The sequence below is a fragment of the Eumetopias jubatus genome, unplaced genomic scaffold, assembly GCF_037043125.1.
Source record: "Eumetopias jubatus isolate StellerSeaLion01/CBP00866 unplaced genomic scaffold, mEumJub1_p1.0 scaffold_12, whole genome shotgun sequence".
In the NCBI taxonomy this organism is placed as follows: Eukaryota; Metazoa; Chordata; class Mammalia; order Carnivora; family Otariidae; genus Eumetopias; species Eumetopias jubatus.
In genome coordinates, this window is record NW_028274818.1 from 94,719,945 (window position 1) to 94,747,892 (window position 27,948).

At 39.9% G+C, this 27,948-nt stretch overlaps 1 long non-coding RNA gene across 6 annotated transcripts; it reads left to right on the forward strand.

Annotated features, from left to right (window-relative positions):
* The first annotated feature begins 825 nt into the window (after positions 1 to 825).
* LOC114214537 (uncharacterized) lies at positions 826 to 22,588 on the forward strand. 6 transcript variants are annotated; one of them, XR_015769556.1, is made up of 7 exons: positions 826 to 948; positions 15,536 to 15,570; positions 17,972 to 18,053; positions 18,725 to 18,770; positions 19,109 to 19,145; positions 19,995 to 20,080; positions 22,010 to 22,588. It is a non-coding gene; the product is annotated as an uncharacterized LOC114214537 (long non-coding RNA). The 6 variants fall into 6 exon arrangements; XR_015769555.1 differs by lacking the exon at positions 15,536 to 15,570 and adding an exon at positions 20,399 to 20,620; XR_015769554.1 differs by lacking the exon at positions 15,536 to 15,570 and having other exon boundaries at positions 18,911 to 19,145.
* The last annotated feature ends 5,360 nt before the right edge of the window (positions 22,589 to 27,948 follow it).

Below are 27,948 nucleotides of genomic sequence, written 5' to 3' on the forward strand. Positions count from 1 at the left end.
AGGTCATCTTTCCTCTCCAGGTCTCATTCTCCTCTGTAGTGGGAAGGGGCTGGCCTAGAGTTTTCTCTGAGAACCTACAGTCTTCATCTGTGTTCCCTCCAGAAGCAGACCTTAAGGCAAAGATCCCAGTGAAAGCAGACTTATTTATGAAGTGCAAGAAACACCCACGGGTTATGGGGAAGCAATCCAGGGAGCCAGGGAAGGTGCATTATGAGGCAGGTTAACACTGTGGGGAGTGGCACTTCCTTCTGCTGAGAAACAGCAAAAGGCACTCTCCCCATCCCACATGAGGTTAAAGAATCTGGGCACTTAGACACTGACTTCTATCTGCCCTTGGCAGAGGGTGACCCCAAGGGAGGATAATTCCCCTGCACTTGTAGCCTGCTTTTTACAAGGGCAGGTCACCTTCTGAGACTTGGGAGAAAGTCCTCAGGCTGGGAGAAGCAGCTATGGTGGTGACCATACTGGGGGGGAGGGGCAGAGGGAAAGGGAGGGAATCTCAAGCAGACTCCCCCCTGAGTGTGGAGCCCAAGTGGGGCTTGATCTCATGAAACTGAGATCATGACTTGAGCCAAAATCAAGAGTTGGATGCTTAACCGACTGAGCGACCTGGGCACACCCACTCTGACTAGCTTAGTCTCTGTGCTTGCAGTCTTCCTGAGAAACATGGAGGCAGTGAGAGGGCTGGTTGTGGGCTTAGTTCCTGGTTATGAGCAAGACAGAAGAAGAGAAGCAGGAGGACACGTGGAACTGGTCTGGGAGGAACCCAGTAGCAAAACAGGTCCCCTGGGTGTTTCCTGTTTTGGCTGAGTCACCCCTGTTGTGAAGACCCAGTTGCACTCTCTGGCCCTGCCTGCCCCTGCATGTCAGAGAGCAAACATTCTGGGCCTGGAGAAGGGAGTGTGTAGGTGGCTTCACGAACTACCAGGCCTTGCACTGTTTCTTCAGGTACTAAAGGCAGAGTGGATTTCTCAAGAATAATTAGGGGCTAGGCCAGGATGTCTGTGTTTCTGGGTGGGGAGCACACATGGGAGGAGGGAGAAGGGAGGTTGAAGGGGCTGATGTTGGGTTTGGGGACATCAGGAAATGGGCTCAGCACTGGTTCTACAAGAGAGAGGAACCAGGGAAGAATGAAGGCCAGACCCAGGGTCCTGGAAGCAGGAAGTGAGGCCCTGGTGTAAGGTTGTGAGCTGTGAGGTAACTCTGCTGTGGGGAGGGGCTGGAAGCCTGATGCCAGAGATGCTTGTTGTGTTTTGCCTCTCAGCCCAGTATCCAGTCATTCTTCTTGTCTTTTTAATTTTTTTGTTAATTTTTATTTTTTTCAAGATTTTATTCACTTGAGAGAGAGAGAGAGAGAAAGAGAATGACCGGGGGAGAGGGGAGGGACAGAAGGAGACGGAGAAGCAGCTGTTGTGGGGCTTGATCCAGGACGCCAAGATCATGACCTAAGCCAAAGTCAGGTGCTTAACAACTGAGCCTCCAGGCACTCCTCATTCTTCCTGTCTTAATAGGAACTTCAGCAATGGTATGGCCAAATTGCTCGCTCATTCTATAAGTGAGGAAACTGAGCTAGCCACAGGAATTAGTTTCCAAAGCAATGTGGCAAGTTAGTGGCAGAACAAAGGCCAGGAGCTCTCTTTCCCAACTCCTGGTTCAGAAATCTTTTTGAGATATTACTCCCACTTTTGGAAGTGTAAGATCCCTGGTAGAGAAACCATATACTGTGCTTTTTTGTTAAACTTCAGGTGCACAGAATTGAATTATGTGTAATGCTTCATTACATTACAATACTATCATTAATTGGCCTATGAATGCCCCTCTTGTATTCTGTTACCATTTATTATAAAATCTGAGCAACATGAATTCAGTATTTAACCCAGCAAGTAGATTATTTCCAAGAACTTACTCATGGATGGACTTCTCCCCTATCCCCAGAAGTGACCATTTACCTGGATTTGAGTTTTTCATTTTTCCTGCTCCTTTTAATTATCACACATATTGTGAGTTTCATTTTACTTGTTTTTGAACTAAATGAATGCGGCATGAAAATATTCTATCTTCTGGGAACTGGCTTGTTTATTAAAATTTTTCTTATTGTGAAAATTTCAAACCCACAAAACAGAGAGAAGAGGAATATTATGAACCTCAATATGCCCGTCACCCAGCTTCAACAATTAGCAAGGTTTTGCCACTCTTGCTTCACCTACCACAGTTTTCTTTCTTTTTTTCCTGGAATACTTTATTCATTTATTTTAAAGATTTTATTTTTCAGTATTCCCTACATGCAATGTGGGGCTTGAACTCACAACCCCAAGATCAAGAGTCACATGCTCTATCAAGTGAGCCAGCCAGGCACCCCTCCCTGGAATACTTACTTATGTACTATTTATTTATTATTCATTCATTCATTCTTTCATTTATTTTTTCATATTCCAAAAGTTTATTTATTTATTTTTTTATTGTGTTATGTTAGTCACCATACAGTACTTCATTAGTTTTTGATGTAGTGTTCCATGATTCATTATTTGTGTATAACACCTGGTGCTCATTCCGATACATGCCCTCCTTAATACCCATCACTGGGCTAACCCATCCCCCCACCCCTCTCCCCTCTGAAACCCTCAGTTTGTTTCCTGGAGTCCATAGTCTCTCATGGTTCATCTCCCCCTCTAGATTTCACCCTTTCATTTTTCCTTTCCTTCTCCTAATGTCCTCCATACTATTCCTTATGTTCCACATATAAGTGAAACCATATGATAATTATCTTTCCTTACTTGACTTATTTCACTTAGCATAATCTCCTCCAGTCCCATCCATGTCGATGCAAATGGTGAGTATTCATCCTTTCTGATGGCTGAGTAACATTCCATTGTATATATGGACCACAACCTCCCTGGAATACTTTAAAGCAAATCTGACATCTTATCATTTCACCAAAGCCCTTCTTATTGGGGATGTAAATTTGCAAAGCACATATTAAAGTAAAAAGCAACCTTTCCATATTAGGAGACACAAATTTGTAAAAAGAATCTTAATGAAGACTATAATTCAGTTGTCAAAAAAGTGTACTTGTTGTGAGTAGGGGTATGGGTGAAATAGGTGAAGGGGATTAAGAGTAGACTTATTGTGATGAGCACTGAGTGATGTATAGAATTGTTGAATCATTGTGTTTTATACCTGAAACTAATATAACACTGTATGTTAATTATACTTGAATTAAAAAAATATATTAAAATTTTACTTTACATACAGTCACTTATACATACTTCGTACTCATTTCTAAAAACTGTTGATTTTTTTTATGTAATCATATTACTATCATCACACCTGACAAAATCAACAATTATTCTTTAGCATGCAATACCAGGGACCTGCTAATTTGACTTAACATTGTGTTGCTAGGATTCATCCATGGTGCTCCATTTGGCTGTATAATATTCTATTTATGCATTGTGTCTGTTTGTTCTTTTATCACAGACATTGGATTATTTCCAGTTTTTAGTCATTATGGACAGTGTGAATATGAATATTATTGCATGTATCTCCTGGTGCATATGTGCTAAATTTACTTTAACAAATATGTAAAAGTAGACTTGTTGGGCAGGATATGCAGTGTTTGAACCTGTGTTTCAGAAGTAGTTCTTCCAGTTTTCACACTAACCAGCAGTGTATTAGAGATTCCACCAGTTCACAAACCCTCTAATACTCGTATGTATGCACCGGGTTGTAAAGTAAAAATCATTTTTTTTTTAAACCGTGGTTACATTCAGAAATGTTTGAAGAACCTTGGTTTAAGAGCCAAATGCTTAGGGGGTGCCTAGGTGGCTGAGTCAGTTAAGGGTCTGCTTTCAGCTTAGGTCATGGTCTCTGGATCCTGGGATTCAGCTTGCTCAGCAGGAAGCCTGCTTCTCCCTCACCCACCCACTCCTGACTTGTGCACATGCTCTGTCTCTCTCATAAATAAATAAAATCTTAAAAAAAAAAGAGCCAAATGATTATACAAAGTTTGTACAAAAACCTACAGTCCCTTGGTCCCCTCTCCGCCTACCCCAGGCTATCACTTTTGCTAATTTTGGCATTTATTTTCCTAACTGTAAGCAACACACATATAATGTGACTTCTCAACTTTTAGGCATGATCTATCAGGCTTTCTTGCTATGGAATGTGGGCTTTCTCTTGTTTTACCACTCCTCCCTTCTTCCATCCTCTCAATACAATTAAAGTTTTATTTTTGATTAAATTGATGTTCTGGGGTGCCTGGGTAGCTCAGCTGGTTAAGCGTCTGCCTTTAGCTCAGGTCATCATCCTAGGGTCCTGGGACTGAGTCCCACATTGGGCTCCCTGCCCCTTTCCCCTGCTTGTGCGCATGCTCTCTCTCTCTCAAATAAATAAATAAAATCTTAAAAAAATAAATTAATGTTCTGACTTTACATCATTATGACTATGTAAATGCTATTCATGGCCAAGCAATGTAATATATTCTGATTAGTTTTTCTCTCTTGTGTAACTTTTTGTTTTCTCTATAGTTAATAATTGTCTTTTTTTTTCTTAGTTATCTTGGTGGTTACCACTAATTCAGTTGCCAACCTCCTTGCCAGTTGTCTAAGTCTCCTGAGTATGTCCAGGCATATTAGATGTTCCATACAGTGGGGTATCTGTGCATCTTATCTATCTCTCTGTTTTCTGTGGCCACAGCCACCAAGGTCATCACTTCTTCCTCTTCCTGGTGTAGAGACCACATCTACTTTTTATTTTTAACTTATTCTTCAAGCCACAGCATTCTGGTTTCCACATGCCCCATGCCTCTACAATGACCTTTTACAGGGTCAGGTTTATGTTGCTAAATCTGTTGGACACTTTTTTTTTTTTTCATTTTTACCTCTCAGCTGCATTTCACAGCTGGGGCACTGGATTTCCTTGAAGCTGTACCCTCTCTCTTGCTTATCATCTGTATCTGCCTTGGGTTGTGTTCTCCCAGAAGTAGACCCTGAGACAGATTTGGGTACAAGGAGTTTGTTTGAGAGGTGTTGGGATCACTGGCAGAGGGGCAGAGAGGAAAGGCAACCAATAAAAGGCACATTTTAAAAAATTTTCTCCAGCTTTATTGAGGTATAATTGGTAAATAAAAATTGTATATAGTTATAACGTACAGATGTTTTCATATATGTATACATTGTGAAATGATTACCACAATCAAGCTAATTAACATAGCCATCATCTCACACAGTCATCTTTTTTCCCTTAAATTTATTGATTTAAATAATCTCTACACCCAACTCAGGACTCAAACCCATGACCCTGAGATCAAGAGCTGCTCGGTATTCTGACTGAGCCAGCCAGGCGCCCCTCACATAGTCATCTTCTTTGTGTGTGTGTGTGTGTGTGTGTGTGTGTGTGTGTGTGTGTGTGTGTGGTGAGAACATTAAAGGTTTACTCTCTTAGCAGGTGTCAAGTATACAATATTGTATTTTTAACTATAGTCACTATGCTGTACATTAAATTTCCAGAATTTATTCATCTTGTATAACTGAAACTTTGTACAAAGGATGCATTGTTAAGTCAGCTACCTCAGTGGTGACTGGACCACAATCCAGAGGGGAAATGCTGGGAAACAATGAAAAATATATCTCAGAATTATCCCATCTAATTTGCGAGGGAGCTAGGGTATTTATATTCCAACCTCTGAAAGTTATTGGTTGAGAGCTGGGCATTAATTTTTTTTTGCATTTTTGGCTTAATGGGTTGCAGGCCTAGCAGCCCTCCGGAAGTTGTTTGACAGATTCTGAGGGTGTTAGGATCTGAGGGATTTGAGGGCAGTGTGCTGACAGTATCTGCTACACTCCCCAAATACAGTTGACCCTTGAACAAGAGGTTTGAACTGCATGGGTCCACTTATACCCAGAGTTTTTTTCAGTAAATATATATATTTCTGTAAATGTATTTCCTCTTCCTTATGTATTTCCTCTTCCTATATTTTCTTTTCTCTGGATTACTGTAGTGTAAGAATACAGTATGTACTACACATAACATACAAATTGTGTTATTTGACTGCTTATATTGTCAGTAAGGCTTGGTATTTATATATATATTAGTATTTAAGTTTCTGGGAAGTGAAAAGTTATATGTAGATTTTTGAGTGTGTGGCAGTCAGTGCCCCAACCCTGTGTATTGTTCAAGGGTCAACTGTAGAAAAGTCCAGGAGGGCAGGGACTTTTCGTGCTTTGCTTACTTCTGATCTCCAATGCCTGGCAGATAATAGTTGCTTAATACATAATACCAAATTTTAATGAAAAAATGAAGAAATGAGGAATTCATGAATTCGGCTGTAAGGGCCTAGCAAGAAGCTAAACAAACTGCAGTACTAGATATTATGAAAGCTAAACATTTTAGGCAAATGAGCCTCATTTTCATATAGAAAAGAGGAAGCAAGGAGAACCCTTGTAAAGAGGAACTTGAGAACAATTCAGTTTAACGTAATCATGGAATTAAAAAAATGACATGAAATCACTGGATTCTTGTTTTTATAATTTTATTTTATTTTAAAATTTTTTATAAGGTTGAGGGAGATTTTAAATTTTATTATTATTATTATTTTTTAGGTAATCTCTACACTCAACATGGTGCTTGAACTCATGATCCTAAGATCAAGAGTTATATGCTCTATCAACTGAGCCAGCCAGGCACCCTGAAATCACTGGGTTTTTAATAATGCCACTGAGCTGCTGAATGCCCAGCTCTGGAATCCACCTCTGAAAGATCATATCTGTGATCTGATATACTGGTTATTGTTTGAATTAGGATCTCTATTATTTGTAACCCAAAGCATACCAACAGATATAAAACCTCCATTGTAAAAACTTGGTATATAATTATATAACTTTTATGTGCCTCAGTTTCTGCATCTGAAAATGGGGGTAATAATATCTTCTTCATAGGAAGATAATATCTTATCTTCCTATGAAGATAAGAAAAGTTAACACACTTAGAACTGGCACACAGTAAATGCTCAATCAATGTCAGTTGTAATTCGTTTTTTGTTATTATTATTTTATATTTATTTATTTATATTTTATTTTTAAAAAGATTTATTTGAGAAAGAGAGTGGGGGAGGGACAGAGGGAGAGAGAGAGAGAGAATCTCTCTCTCTTTTTAAAATTCTTCATTTAAATTCAGTTTAGTTAACATATACTGTATTATTAGTTACTGGGTAGAATTTAGTAATTCATCAGTTGCTTATAACTGTTATTACTGCTTATAACCCAGTGCTCATTACATCAAGTGCCTTCCTTAATGCCCATCACCCAGTTACCACATCCCCCCACCAACATCCCCTAGAGCAACCCTCAGTTTGTTTCCTAGAGTTCAATGTCTCTTATGGTTTCCTTCCCTATTTTCATCTTATTTTATTTTTCCTTCCCTTCCCCTATGTTCATCTGTTTTGCTTCTTAAATTCTACATATAAGTGAAATCATATGGTATTTGTTTTTCTCTGACCAACTTATTCCGCTTAGCATAATCCCTCTACTTCCATCTGTGTCATTGCAAATGGCAAGATTTCATTCTTTTTGATGGCTGAGTAATATTCCATTATATATATATGTATATATATGTGTATATATATATATATATATATATACATATATATATATATATATATATATACACCACATCTTCTTTATCCATTCATCTGTCACTGGACATCTAGGCACTTTCCATATTGGCTATTGTGGACATTGCTGCTATAAACTTTGGGGGTGCATGTGCCCCTTGGAATCACGATGTTTGTATCCTTCAGGTAAATACTGAGTAATGTACTTGCTGGGTTGTAGGTAGCTATATATATTTTTAAAGATTTTATTTATTTACTTGACAGAGAGATACACAGCGAGAGAGGAAACACAAGCCAGTGAGTGGGAGAGGGAGAAGCAGGCCTCCCTCAGAGCAGACAGCCTGATGTGGGGCTCGATCCCAGGACCCTGGCAGATGCTCAACTACTGAGCCATTCAGGTGCCCCAGGGTAGCTCTATTTTTTACTTTTTGAGGAACCTCCATACTGTTTTCCAGAGTGGCTGCACCAGTTTGCATTCCCATCAATAGTGTAAGAGCGTTCAAGGGAGAGAGAATCTTAAGTAGACTCTGTGCTGAGCATGGAGCCGGATGTGGGGCTCCCTCCTTGACCCTGAGATCACAACCTGAGCCAAAACCAAGAGGCAGCTTCGTAACTGACTGTGCCACCCAGGTGCCCCTATTATTATTATTTTAAAATATATTATCATACTATGTGTTCACTATTCGTTCTATGTTCTTAAAATGTTCAATTTTCAAACTTTGGCATTTTTAGTTCCATTTTTGATATTTTCTATTTTTTACCTTAATGTTTCATGATCAGAGAGTATGGCATGCCTCATTTCTTGTCTTTTGTGGCATAAAATTGGAATGGTTCTTGTAAAATGTGCTTCAGTGTTTAAGAAAACTATATTTTATTTCTGAAAGTTAATCTTCACATATGTCTACAATGGCTGCCTTTCTAAGTTGTGTTGTTCAGATCAATTAGTTCATTCCCATATCTGTAACTAAATCTGAACTTGTCCTCCCTTTTCTACTTTCTAAATCTTTCCAAGATCCACCTTTCTCTTCCAGGTTCTAACTGGACATCATTCAGACCACTTCTCAAATTTTAGTTTGTTTCTAGACTCAGTGCCTTACCTCTAAGAACTTCCTGTTCTCTCTTCTCAAAATAACTTTCATTATCAAGATTCTGGAAAAAGACTCCAAGCTATGGCTTTTCTAACGTCACTGGTGGATCCTTATTTATTTAAAAATTTTAAAATTTAAATTCAGTTTAGTTAACATATAGTGTATTATTAGTTTTAGGGGATAGAATTTAGTGATTTATCAGTTGCATATAACACCCAGTGCTCATTACATCAAGTGCCCTCCTTAATGCCCATCACCCAATTACCCCATCTCCCCTCCAGCAACCCTACTGGTGGATCCCTTAAACCACACTTCTTCTGGGGCACCTGGATGGCTCAGTCAGTTACCATCTGACTCTTGATTTCAGTTTAGGTTGTGATCTCAGGGTCATGAGATCAAGCCCCATGTCAGGCTCCATGTTCAGCACGGAGTCTCCTTGATACTGTCTCTCTGCCTCTGCCTTTGCCCCTCCTCCTGCTGGCTCTCTCTCTTTCTTTAAAAATAAATACATAAAAGAATGAATGAATAAATAAATAAATTCTTAAAAAAAAACCCACACTTCTTGTTCTATCTGTGAGCAGGAAGTGTCAGAAACGAGATGTTCCTCTTTTCTAAATGCTGTCAAAATTTAACCTCCTCCCCTCCCCCCCACCATGTTGCAAGCACTCTGCTTCAGTTATTGCTTCAGTTCTCTGTTGACAATAGTTCTTACACGTTTCCATCTGCAGACCAATTCTTTTGAAAGCAAAAGACACTATGGAATCACCACTACAGCTTACTCAGGCTTCATTGGCATTTTTATGACCCAGGAAGAGTTTTCAATGTGAGCTAAAGAGCTTGTGGTCAGATGTCAGCCAGGGCTGCAGTTATTTAAAGGCTTGACTAGTGCTGAAAGATTTATCTCCAAAGTAGCTCACTACACAGAGGGTGAGTTGGTCTTGGCTGTTGGTGGGAGGCCTCAGTTCTTTTCCATCAAGGCCTCTTCACAGTGTATTTTATATGTCCTTTACAGCATGAGGTGTGGCTTCCTTGAGACTCAGAGAGAGTAATCTATGGGAGCAAGGCAGAAACCGAAATGCCTTGGAAGTCACACACTTTCACTTCTGTTATATTCTATTGGTCACACAGGCCAGCCATGGCTCAGTGTGGAAGGGGTGTGAACGAATATTTAGGGAGGGTGATCAAAGGGGCCATCTTGAATGCTGGCTATTACATAGGGCATACCAAGTGTAACTGATGTAGTGTGCTTGGACTATAAATGGCTAGCAATGAGGCTGAAAGTTATTTATGGACTAAATTATCAAGGGCTAAGGAGTTTGGCTTTTAATTGTTGGTGTTAGGGAAATACTGAAATATTTTAAAGAAGGCACCTAGAGGGTTGAACTGTTTCTTCTTATCCAAATTTTGCAGCAAGCTGTCCAATACACTTAAATAAGCCCTCAACATTCTCTGCTTTTTCTTTGGACTGTTTGAAAATTCATGTATATTTACATACATCCCATTGTTTTATTTGTGTTGGATTGACTTTTGGAAACTGTTAGTCTTTATCATATGTCAGCTTGGATTTCTTCCACTGTATAAAACTTAATATCTCTGGATCAGCTGGGATACTTTTAGTTGCAAATAAAAAATTCCACCCACAATGACTTAAGCAATGAAAAGAATTTATTGACTCATTCAACTGCAAAGTTCAGATGTAGAGAGCATTTCAGGTGTGGTTTGATCCAGGGCTTCACATTTGCAAGAGGGATCTGGCTCTGCTTTTATGCTGTGTTGGTTTATTCTCAGGTGGACCTTCTTCACGGTAGCAAAAATGTCTGCAGTGGTTCCAGGTTTTACATTACATTGGAAATAGAAAAAGCATCTTTGTCCTCAGATCCACTTTGATGGGTCTTGCTTAGGTCACATGTTCACACTTAAACCAACTGCTGAAATCAGGGGTATGGAATATATGGATCGGGATTGGCTTAACTTAGTTCATATGCTCTACACTTGGAGCTGGTGGTGAACCTTAAACCCCATAGTTCTCCAAATGGAAATAAGAGTTTGTGGGGAGAAGGAATTGGTTGCTGGGAAGGTTAAATAGATGATGGGGATTAAGGAGTGCACTTGTTGTGATGAGCACTGGGTGATGTGGAATTGTTGGATTACTATATTGTACACATGAAACTAATATTACACTGCATCTTAACTAACTGGAATCTAAATAAAAACAAACAAACAAAAAAGAGTTGCTGGAAAGATGGAAATTGAATGCTGGGGAGGCAACCACAAGTGTCCAACACAAAATCAAAATTGTGATGTGGTTCATCTAACCAACATTTCCTGGGGCACTTGAGTGTCTTAGTCAGTTAAGTGTCTGACTCTTGGTTTCAGCTCAGGTCATGATCTCAGGGTCCTGAGATCGAGGCCTGTGTCGGGCTCCACATAGAATCTGCTTGAGATTCTCTCTCTCTCTCCTCTGCCCCTTTCCCTGCTCTCTCTCTCTAAAATAAATAAATAAATAAATAAATAAATAAATAAATAAAATCTTTAAACAACATTTCCTAAGCCCCAGCCAAAGATAGTGTTGGGTCTTGGGATAGAGCCATGAACAGGACACATTCCCTGCTCTCAAGTGAGACATAGTAAATATTTGTAGACTGGATAGTCTGGGGGAAAGATACATATGTACATAATTCACCATAGCATATAAGGTCTATTTCTGGCTCTAGAGACTTTGAGGTGACAGGGGTGTGATCTGCTCTTTCATTCCTCTTTCTTCTTTTTTCTTTTTTTCCTCTTTTTTCTTATTTTTTAAATTTTATTTTATTTTATTATGTTATGTTAGTCACCATACAATACATCATTAGTTTTTGATGTAGTGATCCACGATCCATTGTTTTCATATAACACCCAGTGCTCCGTGCAGTACATGCCCTCCTTAATACCCATCACTGGGCTAACCCATCCCCCCAACCCCTCCCTTCTAAAACCCTCAGTCTGTTTCTCAGAGTCCATAGTCTCTCATGGTTTGTCTCCCCCTCCAATTTCCGCCCTTCATTTTTCCCTTCCTTCTTCTAATGTCCTCTATGCTATTCCTTATGTTCCACAAATAACTGGAACCATATGATAATTGACTTTCTCCGCTTGGCTTATTTCACTTAGCATAATCTCCTCTAGTCCCATCCATGTTGATGTAAAAGCTGGGTATTCATCCTTTCTGGTGGCTGAGTAATATTCCATTGTATATATGGACCACATCTTCTTTATCCATTCATCTGTTGAAGGGCATCTCAGCTCTTTCCACAGTTTGGCTATTGCGGACATTGCTGCTATGAACATTGGAGTGTATATGGCCCTTATTTTCACTACATCTGTGTCTTTGGGGTAAATACCCAGGAGTGCAATTGCTGGGTCATAGGGTAGCTCTATTTTTAATTTTTTGAGGCACCTCCACACTGTTTTCCAAAGTGGCTGTACCAACTTGAATTCCCACCAACAATGTAAGAGGGTTCCCCTTTCTGCATAATCTCTCCAACATTTGTTGTTTCCTTCCCTGTCCATTTTTGCCATTCTAAGTGGTGTAAGGTGGTATCTCAATGTGATTTTGATTTGAATTTCTCTGATGGCTAATGAGGGGGATGAACATTTTTTCATGTCTCTTAGCCATTTGTATGTCTTCTTTTGAGAAGTGTCTGTTCATGTCTTCTGCCCATTTTTTGATGTGATTATTTGTTTTTTTATTGTGTTACGTTAATTACCATACATTACATCATTAGTTTTTGATGTAGTGTTCCATGATTTATTATTTGTGTATAACACCCAGTGCTCCATTCAGTACATGCCCTCTTTAATACCCGTCACCAGGCTAACGCATCCCCCCACCTTCCTCCCCTCTAGAACCCTCAGTTTGTTTCTCAGAGTCCATAGTCTCTCATGGTTCATCTCCCCCTCCAATTTTCCCCCCTTCATTTTTGTTTTTTGGGTGTTGAGTTTGAGAAGCTCTTTATAGATCTTGGAAATCAGTGCTTTGACCAATAGAACAGAAGAGAGAGCCCAGATATGGACCCTCAACTCTATGGTCAAATAATCTTTGACAAAGCAGGAAAAAATATGTCATGGAAAGAAGACAGTCTCTTCAATAAATGGTGCTGGGAAAATTGGATAGTTATATGCAGAAGAATGAAACTCCACCATTCTCTAACACCATACACAAAGATAAACTCAAAATAGATGAAAGACCTCAATGTGAGACAGGAATCCATCAAAATCCTAGAGAAGAACATAGGCAGTAACCTTTTTGACATCATCCACAGCAACTTCTTTCAAGAATCACCCCCAAAGGCTAGTGAAACAAAAGCAAAAATGAACTTTTGGGACTCATCAAGATAAAAAGCTTCTGCACAGCAAAGGAAACAGTCAACAAAACAAAGAGGCAACCCACAGAATGGGAGAAGATATTTGCAAATGACACTACAGACAAAGAACTGATTTCCAAGATCCTCTTTCATCTTCTAATTGAAAGCTAGCTCTTCCAGAGTGAGACACTGGGAGGAAAGAATTGGAGAGATAGCAGAGGGTTCCTCACATGTGCCTGGCTGCCTATGGGTAGTCAGAGGTGTCCCTAGTCTCACTCTGGTGCAGACTGGGTCCATCTCTTATGATCTTCAGGATCTGAGGTTCAAGGTGTTCTTGGGGGTGATATTTAGCTTTACCATGGTCCCCTTCCCTGCTGAGGAGTCCCTTGGAGGGGGAAATGCCCAACTCACTTGGCCTCTCCAGGCTTAGCCCATTCTCTAACATGTGTTTCTTCATTTGGAACCATGAAGTCTCCATCTCCCTGTTTCTTGGTCTTATTTAAGCTGCACAAAGCTTTTCTGGAGGAAGGCTTTATACATGCAGCCCTTCCCCAAACCCCTAGGTCTGTAAAACCCTGAAAATGGAGACCCTGAAGCTGAATGTGACAGTAATGATACAATATCAGGTCAAGGATCATGGTTATTTGCCAAACTGTACAAGATATTGTAACCAGAGGATGTTTAATGTAATGTTAATGATAATGTGGCAGAGACACCTAGTTGTCTATTGGTATCTATTTTCTTCTTTAGAAATTAAACTCTAATTTTTTCCAGAATTTAAACTCCAACCTCCTTTGCAGCTATGTGTGACTAAGTTCTGGCCCATGAGATGGGAAAGGAAATAGGTGTAGCTTTTGGGTCACACCCTTAAAGGAAAGAGGCATATTCTTTATTTTTCCTGCCAGTGGGAAGTTCGACATGGTGGTAGGCTATCTTTGATGAAGTGGATGAAGACATACCTTGGGATAACAGAGCAACCTGCTAAAATGAGCCTGGCTCTCTCATACTGTGGAACCTGTCTAACCTCCCTGGACTATCAATAAGGCAGTCTGGTTTAAGGTTTTGTGATTTTTGCATCTTATTAAAGCAGTGAAACCTCAGCCTCAACCAATACAAATTGCCATTTGTTGGGTATATCCTACATGCCATGTGCTGTGCTAAGCTTTTCACATATGTTATTTAATCTTGTTTTTAGAGAGAGAGAGCGAGCATGAGTGGTGGGGGAAGGGCAAAGGAAGAGGGAGAAACAGACTCCCCACTGAGGAGGGACCCTGAATGAGGGGTTAGATCCCAGGACCCTGGGATCATGACCTGAGCTGAAGGCAGACGCTTAACTGACTAAGCCACCCAGGCACCCTACATTATTTAATCTTTACAATTTTTTTTGGTTGTTAAGTAGTGTATCAGTTAGGGCTTATTGGCAAAACCAACAGAAACAGACTCTGGCTAACAAGCAAAAAATGAAATTTGATGGAAGGGAAGCAGACTCAGAGAGGACAGAAACTGTGACTTTGGCAGTCCTGACAGGACAGAAAGAAGCCAAATATTAATTTTCTGCCTTTGCATCACTGTGCTCAAAATTCAAATTAAAAGTAGAGAGTCCAGGGGTGCCTGGGTGGCTTACTTGGTTAAGTGTCCGACTCGTGATTTTGGCTCAAGTCATGATCTCATGGGTCCTGAGATGGAGCCCTGCATTGGGCTCTGTGCTCAGTGGGGAGTCTGCTTGGGATTCTCTCTCTCCCTCTGTCCCTCCCCCCATTCCCATGTGCTCTCTCTCTCTTTTTCAAATAAATAAATAAATAAATAAATCTTTAAAAAAAGCATAGAGTCCATTTGGTCTTACTTTGGTCAAGAGGCTACTCATTTAGTTAAGATGGGGGGGTAAGGCTCCTTAACTTACCTTGATTTACTGTCTCACCAAGAAATGTATACAATGGTAGAAGGGTAATTGATCAAAAGGAAATTGGCTACTATTAGCAAAACAAGGGAAGAATGGATATTGAGTGGCCTAAAACAACAAATATCCACTATGAGTAAATAATATGATTTCCAATTATGTGAAAATTAATAAAAGGAGATCTCACTAAAGCAGAACCAGGAGGCTAGAGTGGGAGGCTAGAAGAGGAAGCTATACCACTCAACCTCAGTTACAGGAAGAATTAATTACAGACCCCAACAGAAGAATCCTCAACAGGAAAGAGTTATAAATTATAGGCTTCAACAGGGAAAGATGTATACTGCATCTCCTACAAGAAATTGACCATCCCTGCAATTCTGCCAATGGGAAACTGTCATCATCTGGAACCCTGTTCCTCTCTAATGGACTTTTGTTCAAAACAATCCCTCCTACTCTCCTCCTGTTTTATAAAATAACATCCTTTGTTTGTTGTACTTGCCTGTGGTTTTATCATAGTGTCCATATCCCAAATTGCAATCCTGTGCTATTCTCGAATAAACCTATTTTTGCTAGTAAAATAATTGATTCTTCTATTTTTAAGGTTTAACAATTATAAGGAAAACAAAGCTCAGAGAGGTAAGTTAACTCGCCCAAAGTCACACAGCTAGTAGAAAGCAGAGCTAGCGACTGAACCCAGATTAACTGACATGCTCTTAACGATGATGTTGGGTGGCTTCCAATGGCTAACTCAGACCAGGTATATTTATGTTTGAATCTCCACAGAGCGGTTGACTTTCTACTGACTGATGCTGCTTCAAATAGGGTATAAAGATGAATCTAATGCTAGTCCTTTTCCCTCTTGATCCTAGGCCTTAGGTAGCCAGAAATTGGGGGTGTATTTTGATAACAGAACAAAAAAACTTGAAATCATCTGCAGTCTGCCTCATCCTGAAATGCTCAGCAGGATACAAGTAGTTCAGACAGCAATCAATAGGCTTCTGGTGTGGCACGGGAAGAACAAAACCCCTAATTGCCTCTATCCTTTGAGTCCACCAACATGGACTACAACATTGTAAGAACTGCTGTAATACCTGCAGGCTTGACTGTTTACAAAGAATAGACACCTACCTGAATTTCTACAAGAAAATAGGGGCTTGGTGTGGAGACATGGGGAACAGGTATGAGGATGTGTGGGAGCTGGACTAAAACTGGAAAGCACCCACAGAATCCAGGCTGCTCCAGGACTCACTCTCCATTTCTCTCTCAGAGGCCGTGTGGCTCCCTCATGGTATCTCTGCTCCTCTCTGAATAGACTTAATTCCCTTCCTGTGACCTGTATTCCTTCACAACATAGTTTGCTCCAGTCATCACTTCCACATTTCAGGAAGAAGGTTCAGGGAGGGGAAATGTCATCCTCTTTGTCCATCAAGGTTTCCCTTACATCTCATTGGTCAGAATGGGATCACATGGCCACTCCTGGCTGTAAGACTGGCTGGGGAATCCTGTAAGGAGCTTTTCTAGTCTCTCTCTTGGAGAGAGGCATGGGAGAGGGAGCTGGAGTTAACCTACTATAACGTATCTGCCCCAGGAGGTGGAATTTAGATCAACCTGCCAGTGTGGTTGAGATAAAATTTATAAAATGGTTTGAAACTATAAAGCACTGTAAAATGTTGGCTTCAACATGGGATGCATGTGGTACAACCCATTTCGAGGGTCATTTAAAGGGCCCCAGAGTGTGCATCTAATTTGCTTGAGTCATTTCATCTTAAAAATTATATCCATAAAAAAGAATTCCAAAGAAGCAAAAAGTTGTATGTAGACAATTTTTTAATGCAGCACTGCCTAAAATCACTAAAATTTCTCAACTCAATGGAATACTTTATACCCATTAAAATGCGTATAAATATGAAATATTTGTGTTAAAATGTTATATAACAAAACCATGATACAGAATTAAACCTACCCTATAATGACAAATTTGTAAATTGTGTCTGTGCTGGGAATGAGTGCAGAAAAGCTGATATATATGATGGAAGTGGGACTCCATGTTGCTTTTTCTTGTTTTCTTTAATATTTTCATAATACTCTTTGTATGTTAATGCAGTCAGGAGGAAAAAAAACCAAATACAGTGGCTCTGTAGGCTTGGCTCAACTGTCAGGCAGTGAACAGAGTCATATATCTTAGGACATATCTGACCTATTCCCCAGAAATGAGGAGAAGTTTAGCCCTTTGATATTTGTGTCTATCCCTTTCCTCTAGGAGCAAACTATCAGATAAAAGAGTTTGTGGTTCTTTTCCTTCTGTTCTTTTCATGTGAAGGAAGTGCAACTTCCCTTCTGTCCTATTCCAGAAATTAGTAATCTTACCTCAGCCCCACTCAGGTCAGGTCCTGAACCACTTCTTCTTTCAAGGATGGGAAACAGGAAGAAGTATTTCAGGGGCAGTGGTAGTGCATGTTTGTCTCTGCCCTGCAAGTAACCTCTGCCAACCATGTTTTAGTGTGATCTTGGGGGGGAATACCTAAGACTCCCACAAAGCATATGGTGTGACTGTTTCTTTCTCCTGCCTGAAGTTTGGATCCCTGTTTGGACAACTGAGGGAGCCTGTGGAACCATCTAGAATGCTTCTGAGAGAGCAACAGGCACCTTTGAGGCCAATATACCCTTTATATATCATTGGGGATGTGTTAGCCATATCATTGGTCAACCCAAGACACAGTGGGTAGAATAATTACAGCTAATGTTGACTGAATATTCACTACATGCACTTTGACATCTACTAATCTCATTTAATCATCACAACAACTCCAAGAGGTATGTACTATTATTGCCATCATTTTCCAGATGAGGACAAGGAGGTCCAGAGAATAACTTGCTTAATTAAGGTCAAACATGTATAGAGATAGGATTTTAACCCCCTTAGTCTGGCTTCAGACACTAAAGGCTTAATCAGATTGCTAAGAATGACATTCAGGTGGAACTTTTCTCAGCAATAAGTGTAATGGAAAAACAATATTATGTTATTTGTACTTCCCAGAATCTTCTCAGAAGGGTAGATCCTGTGTGGCCAGTTCCTTTGAATGTGGTGGATCAAGCAAACTGGAGAGGTTTAAACAGAGGTAACTTCTCTGTGCAGGTGGGGGGTGGGGGAAAGATTTGGAGAGATGGGTCTGGGAGATTGTGTTGGGAAGAGAGGAGCCACCATCCTGGGTGCCATGTGGGGCATGGGAGATTAAGGAGACCCTGCTACCTTCCTCATTCTCTTGAGACCAAAGGCAGAAAATTAGGGAGAAGAAACATGGTAAAGAGGATTTGTGAAGTTGAATATAGAGACTCATGTGATACCCCACTTATTTGAAGGAGGTGAGAGAATAAGTCTTGAAGATATCTGGGGGGAAGAATAGTCCAGTTAGAGGGAACAGCCAATGTGCTGGAAGTGTGCCTGGTATGTCTGAGGACCACCAAGGAGGCCAGCATGGCAGGAGTGGAAGGAGCGAGGGGTCAAAGAGGAGATGAACTCAGAGAGCTGAGGGTGGGAGAATGGGACAATATGCCCCATGTCGACAGATCACACAGGGCACTGTTGCTATTGACTGAATGTGTAAGAACATCTCTAGTACGGTGCCCTGGCCACCTGGCACTGCCACATAGACCACACAGGCAAAGACTTGAACAACAGCTTGTCTGAGTTTTGGCAGAATGCCTGTGATCTTCCCAGAACAGAGAATATGGGAGGCCTGTGAAGAGCTGCACTGGGGCCATTTTCTGCTTGCCTTTCTTCTTCTCTTAGGATGCCATCATGAACCAGTTTCTGTGGTCTCCCAGGTTCTGAAGAGGTATAGAATTTTCTTGCCCCTCCACCCCCACCCCCAAGAGCTACAGACTAAAACTGCTTCATCTATTAGTCTAGAATATTTCATCCCCTTTTTCCTTTTTCTTTTTTTTTTTTTAAAGATTTTATTTATTTATTTGACAGAGAGAGCCAGAGAGCACAAGTGGAGGAAATGGCAGAGGGAGAGGGAGAAGCAGGCTCTGCACTGAGCAGGGAGCCCAATGTGGGACTTGATCCCAGGACCCCAGGATTATGACCTGAGCCGAAGGCAGGCACTTAACTGACTGAACCACCCAGGTGCCCCTGCCTCCCTTTTTTCAATTCATCCTTTTTGATTTGCAGGACAAGAACCACGTGGAAATTTAGTTTTGCCAGCTAGGTAAGTAATAAACCATCTGAACCTAAAAGTAGTTTATTGTTATCTTTACTGATCCATCAGTCAGGCCTTGGCCTGACCTAACCTTACTGTCTGCTTGAGGATGAGATGGGGCAAGCTGTGGGAAACGAGATTGAGAGCCACCAGGCATTCTGTTTTAGACATACTTGTTTTGAGGTACTTGTTAGACATTGAGCAGGCAATTGGATATCTGAGTTTGGAACTCAAGAGGGTCATCTGGGATGGAGATATAAACTTTGGCATTGTCAGCATATAGATGATATTTATAGCCCTGAGGCCACCAAAGAACAGAGTGCAGGTAAAAAAGAGGCCCAAAGACTGAGCTCTGGGATCCTCCTTAGGAGCTTGAGAGAAAAGAAGGGATTGACAAAAGAAACAAGGAGGAGGGACTGGGATGAAGGAGAACCAGGAGAGTGGGGAGTCCCCAAGGCCAATGTACAAATTGGTTCCAGGAAGGAGTGGTCAAATGTCAAAAGCTGCTGTGAATCATTTAAGATGAAGATTGAGCAACAACTATTGGAGTTAACCATGTATCCTTGGTAACTTTGATGGAAACAGTTTTGGTGGAGTGGGGACTGGGGTGGGGCAAATGCTTGATTGGAATGGGTTTAAAGGACAGTGGGAAGAGCAGAATTGAGCACAGCAAATGCAGACAACTGTTTTAGAAACTGTTTTGCAAAAAGGAAGCAAAAAATGGAGCACTTGGGGGGGGGGAGTGGGATCAAAGAAAGTATTTGCTTTTTCATTAAGAGAAATTATTTCTGATGGAAATACCAGATTTCTGTGTATCCAATCAGTATTGTTTTCATTGACCTTATGCATTTATTCCAGAACCAATACCATACTTTAACTTACAATGGCTTTGGGGTTTACTTCGATATGGCACCTCTGGCTGTGGAATGGTATGATGCAATAAGGTATATTTCAGAGTTTTCTAAGCTATTTCTATGTGTTTTCTCTTCCAGGTGAATTTTATTTTTATTTTATTATTTTAAAATTTATTATTTCATTTTAAAACAATGCACATTATATAAATTTCTGAAAATCAGAAAAATAGAAGGAATCCTTTTTCATTGTACACTATAATACCGCCAAGCAGAAGATACCACTATTACATTTTTCTTTCTTCTCACATTTCTTTCTCTTTTTCTCTCTCTCTAGATATATCTATATATATGTGGGTGGTGTTATATAATTATGATTTTTTAAAGAAATCTTATTTATTTATTTGGCAGAGAGAGAGAGAGAGTGAGAGCACACAAGCAGGTGGAGCAGCAGAGGGAGAGGGAGAAGCAGACTCCCTGCTGAGCAAGGACTCCATCGCGGGGCTCCATCCCAGGACCCTGGGATCATGACCTGAGCTGAAGGCAGATGCTTAACCAACTGAGCCACCCAGGCACCCCACTTCCAAGTGAACTTTAGAATCAGCTTGTCAAATTCAATAATAATGCTGTTGGGTGAGATTACACTGAATTACTGAGTACTCTGATGGAGAACTGATGTATTTATAGTGTTAAGCCTTGTCATCCATGAATATGGCTTGTCTCTCTATTCTTTGATGTCCTTGAGGAAAACCTAATAGTTTAAAAATATAATTTTTACATATTTCATGTTAGATTTATGCTTACATGTTTTACAGCTTTTTGATGTTATGGATGGTGTTTTCTTATATTTTCTCATAGAAGATTAGTCAGCCTTAGCTGAATAAGGAATAGGTTAGATTTTTATATGTTCATCTTGCTGAATAACATTAGTTCTAACAAGTTATTGTTAACAGTCTTGGATTTTCATACTTTCTGCAAATGACTTTTTGCCCATTGAACATGCCTTGTGCAGGAAAGAGTTATGATTGGATGTTACTGTCTGTCCATAATTTTTGCTCTTGGGAAGTCAACAAAATGATCAGAACAATTCTTTCAAGTGGTTTCCTAGCTGTGTCAGATTAACTCAAACTCAAAGAGAAAATAATTGCACTGGTGGCGCTATGTAATACTGGAATCTTGCTTTATATTGACTTGGATAAAGAGTAGATGAATGGTTAAAAAAAATAAGGAAAAAACCCAGACAAATACAGAAGGAAATTTTACTTCTAAAAGCTTATTTTAAAATCTTTTCAATAGGGGTTCCTGGGTGGCTCAATCGTTAAGTGTCTGCCTTCGGCTCTGGTCATGATCCCTGAGATTGAGCCCTGCATTGGGCTCCCTGCTCTGTGGGAAGCCTGCTTCTCCCTCTACCACTCCCTCTGCTTGTGTTCTCTCTCTCCCTGTGTCGCTCTCTGTCAAATAAATAAATAAAATCTTTAAAAAATATCTTTTCAATAAATGGAACTGGGAAATTATTTGTTCATATGGACAAAAATGAAATTGGACTCCCTATTTCACACCACACACACCCAAAATAAAAAATAATTAAGACAATTTTGCAGAAAGCCAGAAATTAAATAATGTAAGTAAAACAAATATTTGAGAATATATCAGTGAAAAACTTTTTTCTAACTTTGGAGATTTCTTAAGTCACAGGAAAGGCTAGTAATAATAATCCATATTAAACATAAAAACATCTGCCCAAGAGAAATGCCAATTATTATAATTGATAATAGCATCTAACTTGTAGTTTCAGCATGAGTATCAGAAGAGATTATATCTGTGAAAGTGACTTGTAAAGTGCTAGGCAAATGGTGGTTATGTTTACTTTCGAATCCGCTAGCAATATGCTTTATTTTCTATTTAGGATTATTTGGTGTTAAGAACACTGGTTCACTCAAATTATTTCAAGTTTTGAAGATTTCATAGGATTCTATGATAGCCTGATCACTACTGATCACTAATTTTTTCTTCTGTTTTCAGGTACAGGAAACAACTCCACTTCTGTGCCTGGATTTCTGAGATAACACATGGAAGATAACTTCTTGGGAGAGTTTCTCTTTCCTGTAGTAAATTTTGGACAAATAAGAAATAAACTTCTATTATATTAGGCACTGAGATTTTGGTATTGTTTGTTACTGCACAAAACCTGTTTTTGATGCAGAAATCCATAGTCTGGAAGGAAAATCCATCTGAATTTCTAGTTTTTTAAATTGTAAAGTTAGGATGCCGATTTGAGATCTTCCTTTTATTTTAATGTGTTTATGACTATAAATTTTCCCTTAGCACTGCTTTCACTGCATCCCATTTTAAGTTTTGATATATTGTGGTTTTGCTTCATTCGTCTCTAAATATTTTAAAATTTCCCTTGCAATTTCTTCTTTGGCCCATTAGTTCTTTAAGAATATGTTGCTTAGGGGCGCCTGGGTGGCTCAGTTCGTTAAGTGTCTGCCTTTGGCTCAGGTCATGATCCCAGGGTTGTCAGATCGAGCCCTATACTGGGCTCCTTGCACAGCAGAGAGCCTGCTGCTCCCTCTCCCTCTGCTGCTCCCCCTGCTTGTTCTCCCTTTCTCTTTGTCAAATAAATAAATAAAATCTTTAAAAAAAAAGAGTATGTTGCTTAATCTTCACAAATCTGTGAATTTTCCAGTTTTCCTTCCATTGTTGATTCTAACTTTATCTTATTGTGGTTGGAAAAGATACTTTGTATAATATCTATCTTTTTTTTTTTTTTTACTGTGGGAAAAGTTTTATTATTTGAAGTAGGACGTACTTGGTTTTAAATTTTTTTCTTTAAATTTTTTATTGTTATGTTAATCACCATACATTGCATCATTAGTTTTTGATGTAGTGTTCCATGATTCATTGTTTGTGTATAACACCCAGTGCTCCATGCAGAACGTGCCCTCTTTAATGCCCATCACCAGGCTAACCCATTCCTCCACCCCCTATAATATCTATCTTTTAAAAATGTATTGAGACTTGGGGCACCTGGCTGGCTCAGTCGGTAGAGCATGCAACCCTTGATCTCAGGGTTGTGAGTTTAAGCCTCATGTTAGTCATAGAGTTTACTTAAAAAAAAAAATCTATTGAGACTTAATTTGTTGCCTAACATAAGGTCTGTCTTAGAGAACATCCCATATGGACTTGAGAAGAGTATTCTGTTATTGTGGGGTAATGTGTTCTGTATATGTCTCTTAGATCTAGTTGACTTATTGGGTTGTTCAAGTCCTCTATGTCCTTACTTATCTTCTGTCTGGTTATTCTATCCATTATTGAGAATAGAGTATTGAAGTCTCCAACTATTATTATAGGATGGTCTATTTATTCCTTAAATTCTGTCAATTTTTATTTCATATATTCTGATGGCCTGTTATTAGGTGTGTAAATGTTTATAATTGCTGTATTTTCTTGTTGTTTTGAAACTTTTATTAATATATAATGTCTTTCTTTGTCCCTTGTGTAAACTTTCTGATTTAAAATTTAATTTGTCTGGGGCACTTGAGTGGCTCAGTTGGGTTAAATGTCCAACTCTTGACTTCAGCTCAAGTCATGATCTCAGGGTTGTGAGATTGAGCCCCTAGTTGGGCTCTGTGCTCACCGAGGAGTCTGCTTAAGATTCTCTCCCTCTCCTTCTGCCCCCTTTCCCCAGCCCTTGCTCATGAATGTGCATGTGCGTGCTCTCTCTCAAAAATTAAAAAAAAATTTTGTCTGATGGTAATATAGCTACCCTTGCTCTTTTCTGGTTACTATTTGCAAGTATCTTTTTCCATCTGCTTACTTACTTACTTATTTTTTTTAAAGATTTTTATTTATTTATTTGACAGAGAGAGACACATCGAGAGAGGGAACACAAGCAGAGGGAGTGGGAGAGGGAGAAGCAGGCTTCCTGCTGATCAGGGAGCCTGATGTGGGGCTTGACCCCAGAACCCCAGGATCATGACCCAAGCCAAAGGCAGATGCTTAACGACTGAGCCACCCAGTTGCCCCTCCATCAGTTTACTTTCCATTGGTTTGTGTCTTTCTACCTAAAGTGAGTCTCTTATGGAGAGCACACAGAATATAGTTGGCTTATGTTTTTTAAATTCATTCTGCCATTCTTTGTCTTTTGTAGAGAGGGTAATCCATTTACATTCAAAGTAATTATTGATAAGGAGGGACTTACTTCTGACATGTTGCTATTTATTTTTTTTAGGTCTTTTGTGTGTGTTTGTGTGTGTGTGTGTGTGTGTGTGTGTGTGTGTGTGGTGACCTCTACAAGACCTGTTACTTTTTCTTTTTTTTTAAATTTTATTATGTTATGTTAGTCACCATACATCATTAGTTTTTGATGTAGTGACCCACGATCCATTGTTTTCGCATAACACCAGTGCTCCATGCAATACATACCCTCCTTAATACCCATCACCGGGCTAACCCATCCCCCCAATCCCCTTCCCTCTAAAACCCTGTTTGCTTCTCAGAGTCCATAGTCTCTCATGGCTCATCTCTCCCTCCGATTTGCCCCCCTTCATTTTTCCCTTCCTTCTTCTAATGGCCTCCATGCTATTCCTTATGTTTCACAAATAAATGAAACCATATGATAATTGACTTTCTCTGCTTGACTTGTTTCACTTAGCATAATCTCCTCCAGTCCCATCCATGTTGATGTAAAAGTTGGGTATTCATCCTTTCTGGTGGCTGAGTAATATTCCATTGTATATATGGACCACATCTTCTTTATCCATTCATCTCTTGAAGGGCATCTCAACTCTTTCTACAGTTTTGCTATCGCCGACACTGCTGCTATGAACATTGGGGTGCATATGGCCCTTCTTTTCACTACATCTGTGTCTTGGGGTAAATGCCCAGGAGTGCAATTGCTGGGTCATAGGGTAGCTCTATTTTTAATTTTTTGAGGCACCTCCGCACTGTTTTCCAAAGTGGCTGTACCAACTTGCATTCCCGCCAACAGTGTAAGAGGGTTCCCCTTTCTGCACAACCTCTCCAACATTTATTGTTTCTTTCCCTGTCCATTTTTGCCATTCTAACTGGTGTAAGGTGGTATCTCAGTGTGGTTTTGATTTGAATTTCCCTGATGGCTAGTGATGATGAACATTTTTTTCATGTGTCTCTTAGCCATTTGTATGTCTTCTTCAGAGAAGTATCTATTCATGTCTTCTGCCCATTTTTTAACTTGATTATTTGTTTTTTGGGAGTTGAGTTTGAGAATTTCTTTATAGATCATGGATACCAGCCCTTTATCTGTAGTGTCATTTGCAAATATCTTCTCCCATTCTGTGGGTTGCCTCTTTGTTTTGTTGACTGTTTCCTTTGCTGAGCAGAAGCTTTTTATCTTGATGAAGTCCCAAAAATTCATTTTTGCTTTTGTTTCACTAGCTTTTGTAGATGTATCTTGAAAGTTGCTGTAGCTGATGTCAAAGAGGTTATTGCCTATGTTTTCTTCTAGGATTTTGATGGATTCCTGTCTCACATCGAGGTCTTTCATCTATTTTGAGTTTATCTTTGTGTATGGTGTTAGAGAATGGTCCAGTTTCATTCTTCTGCATGAGGCTGGAATCAGAAAAGACCCCTAATCACCAAGGAAATGTTGAAAAAGAAAAACAAAGTTAGGGGCATCATGTTGCCTGATTTCAAGCTATATTACAAAGCAGTGATCACCGAGACAGCATGGTACTGGCACAAAAACAGACATATAGACCAATGGAACAGCATGGGGAGCCCAGATATGGACCCTCAACTCTATAGCCAAATAATCTTCGACAAAGCAGGAAAAAATATGGAATGGAAAAAGACAGTCTCTTCAATAAATCGTGCTGGGAAAATTGGAGATCTTTATTTCTTCATATGACTTCAAGTTGCTGTCTAGTGTCCTTTCATTTCAAACTGCAAGACTCCCTTTAGTATTTCTTTCGGGATAGATCTAGTGGTAATTATCTCCTTCAGCTTTTGTTTACCTGGGAATGTCTTGATTTCTCCTTCACTTTTTAAGGACAGTCTTGTGGGATATAAAATTCTTGGCTTACATTTTTTTTCTTTCAGTACTTTGAATATATCAGCCCATTGCCTGCTGGCCTCCAAAGTTTTGATGAGAAATCAGCTGAAATCTTTTGTTTATTTATTTATTTGTCACGCAGAGAAAGAGAGCACAAGTGGAAGAGGGGAGCAGCAGGCAGAGGGAAAGGGAGAAGCAGGTTCCCCACTGAGAAAGGAGCCCAGTGTGGGCCTCCATCCCGGGACCCCGGGCCTGAGCTGAACAGAGACACTTAACCTACTGAGCCACCCAGGTGTCCCAAATGTCCTGGTTCTTGAAAAGCATGTTTTACACTGGCTCCCAAAAGGGGAAACAGAAAAAAATGGAGGAGAAAAAGGCACCAGCCCTTTAAATCTCCTGGAAGTTGATTCTGCCAGAGATGGAGGGGCTTGCATAAATGGTGGGGGGGTCCAGCATGGTTGCCTGCCTGTGTCTGAACCTCTGAGATCAGAAGCTGCAATTAGCAATCAGAACACTCCTGTAAGCTGCATGCAAGCTGCTTGTGGAACATAAGAACAGCTTCCTGCCACCTGTGGGAGATGGGGGATCCATAGCGGCTGTAGTGCTAGGAACGGAAACAGACTGAAATTGGTCACGAGTCTCTGAATAAACTCCAGAATTCCTATATAGTCACATAAGACAGGTTCTGCCAGTAAAATTGCTGTCTAGGTAGGGAGAAGGATTCCTGGTGCTCCCCACTCTGCTATCTTTCTGAAATCTTCATTCTGATTCAATGAATTATTTTTCTTTTTTATAAATTTTATTTTATTATGTTATGTTAGTCACCATACAATGCATCATTAGTTTTTGATGTCATGATCCACGATTCATTGTTTTCATATAACACCCAGTGCTCCATGCAGTACCTACCCTCCTGAATACCCACCACTGGGCTAACCCATCCCCCCAACCCCTCCTTTCTAAAACCCTCAGATTGTTTCTTAGAGTCCATGGTCTCTCAAGGTTCATCTCTCCCTCCAATTTCCCCACTTCATTTTTCCCTTCCTTCTCCTAATGTCCTCATGCTATTCCTTATGTTCCACAAATAAGTGAAACCATATGATAATTGACTTTCTCTGCTTGACCTATTTCACTTAGCATAATCTCCTCCAGTCCCACCCATGTTAATGTAAAAGTTGGGTATTCATCCTTTCTGGTGGCTGAGTAATATTCCACTGTATATATGGACCACATCTTCTTCGTCCATTCATCTGTTGAAGGGCATCTCAGCTCTTTCCACAGTTTGGCTATTGTGAACTTGCTACTATGAACATTAGGGTGCATATGGCCCTTCTTTTGACTACATCTGTGTCTTTGGCGTAAATACCCAGGACTGCAATTGCTGGGTCATAGGGTAGCTCTATTTTAATTTTCTGAGGCACCTCCACACTGTTTTCCAAAGTGGCGTATCAACTTGTATTCCACCAACAGTGTAAGAGGGTTCCCCTTTCTCCACAACCTCTCCAACATTTGTTGTTTCTTGCCTTGTCAATTTTTGCCATTCTAACTTGTGTACGGTGGTATCTCAATGTGGTTTTGATTTGAATTTCCCTGATGGCTAGTGATGATGAACACTTTTTCATGTGTCTCTTAGCCATTTGTATGTCTTCTTTTGAGAAGTGTCTGTTCATGTCTTCTGTCCATTTTTTGACTTGATTATTTGTTTTTTGGGTGTTGAACTTGAGAATTTCTTTATAGATCATGGATACCAGCCCTTTATCTGTAGTGTCATTTGCAAATATCTTCTTCCATTCTGTGGGTTGTCTCTTTGTTTTGTTGACTGTTTCCTTTACTGTGCAGAAGCTTTTATCTTGATGAAGTCCCAAAAGTTTATTTTCCTTTTGTTTCACTAGCCTTTGGAGATGTATCTTGAATGCCATCCTGATCA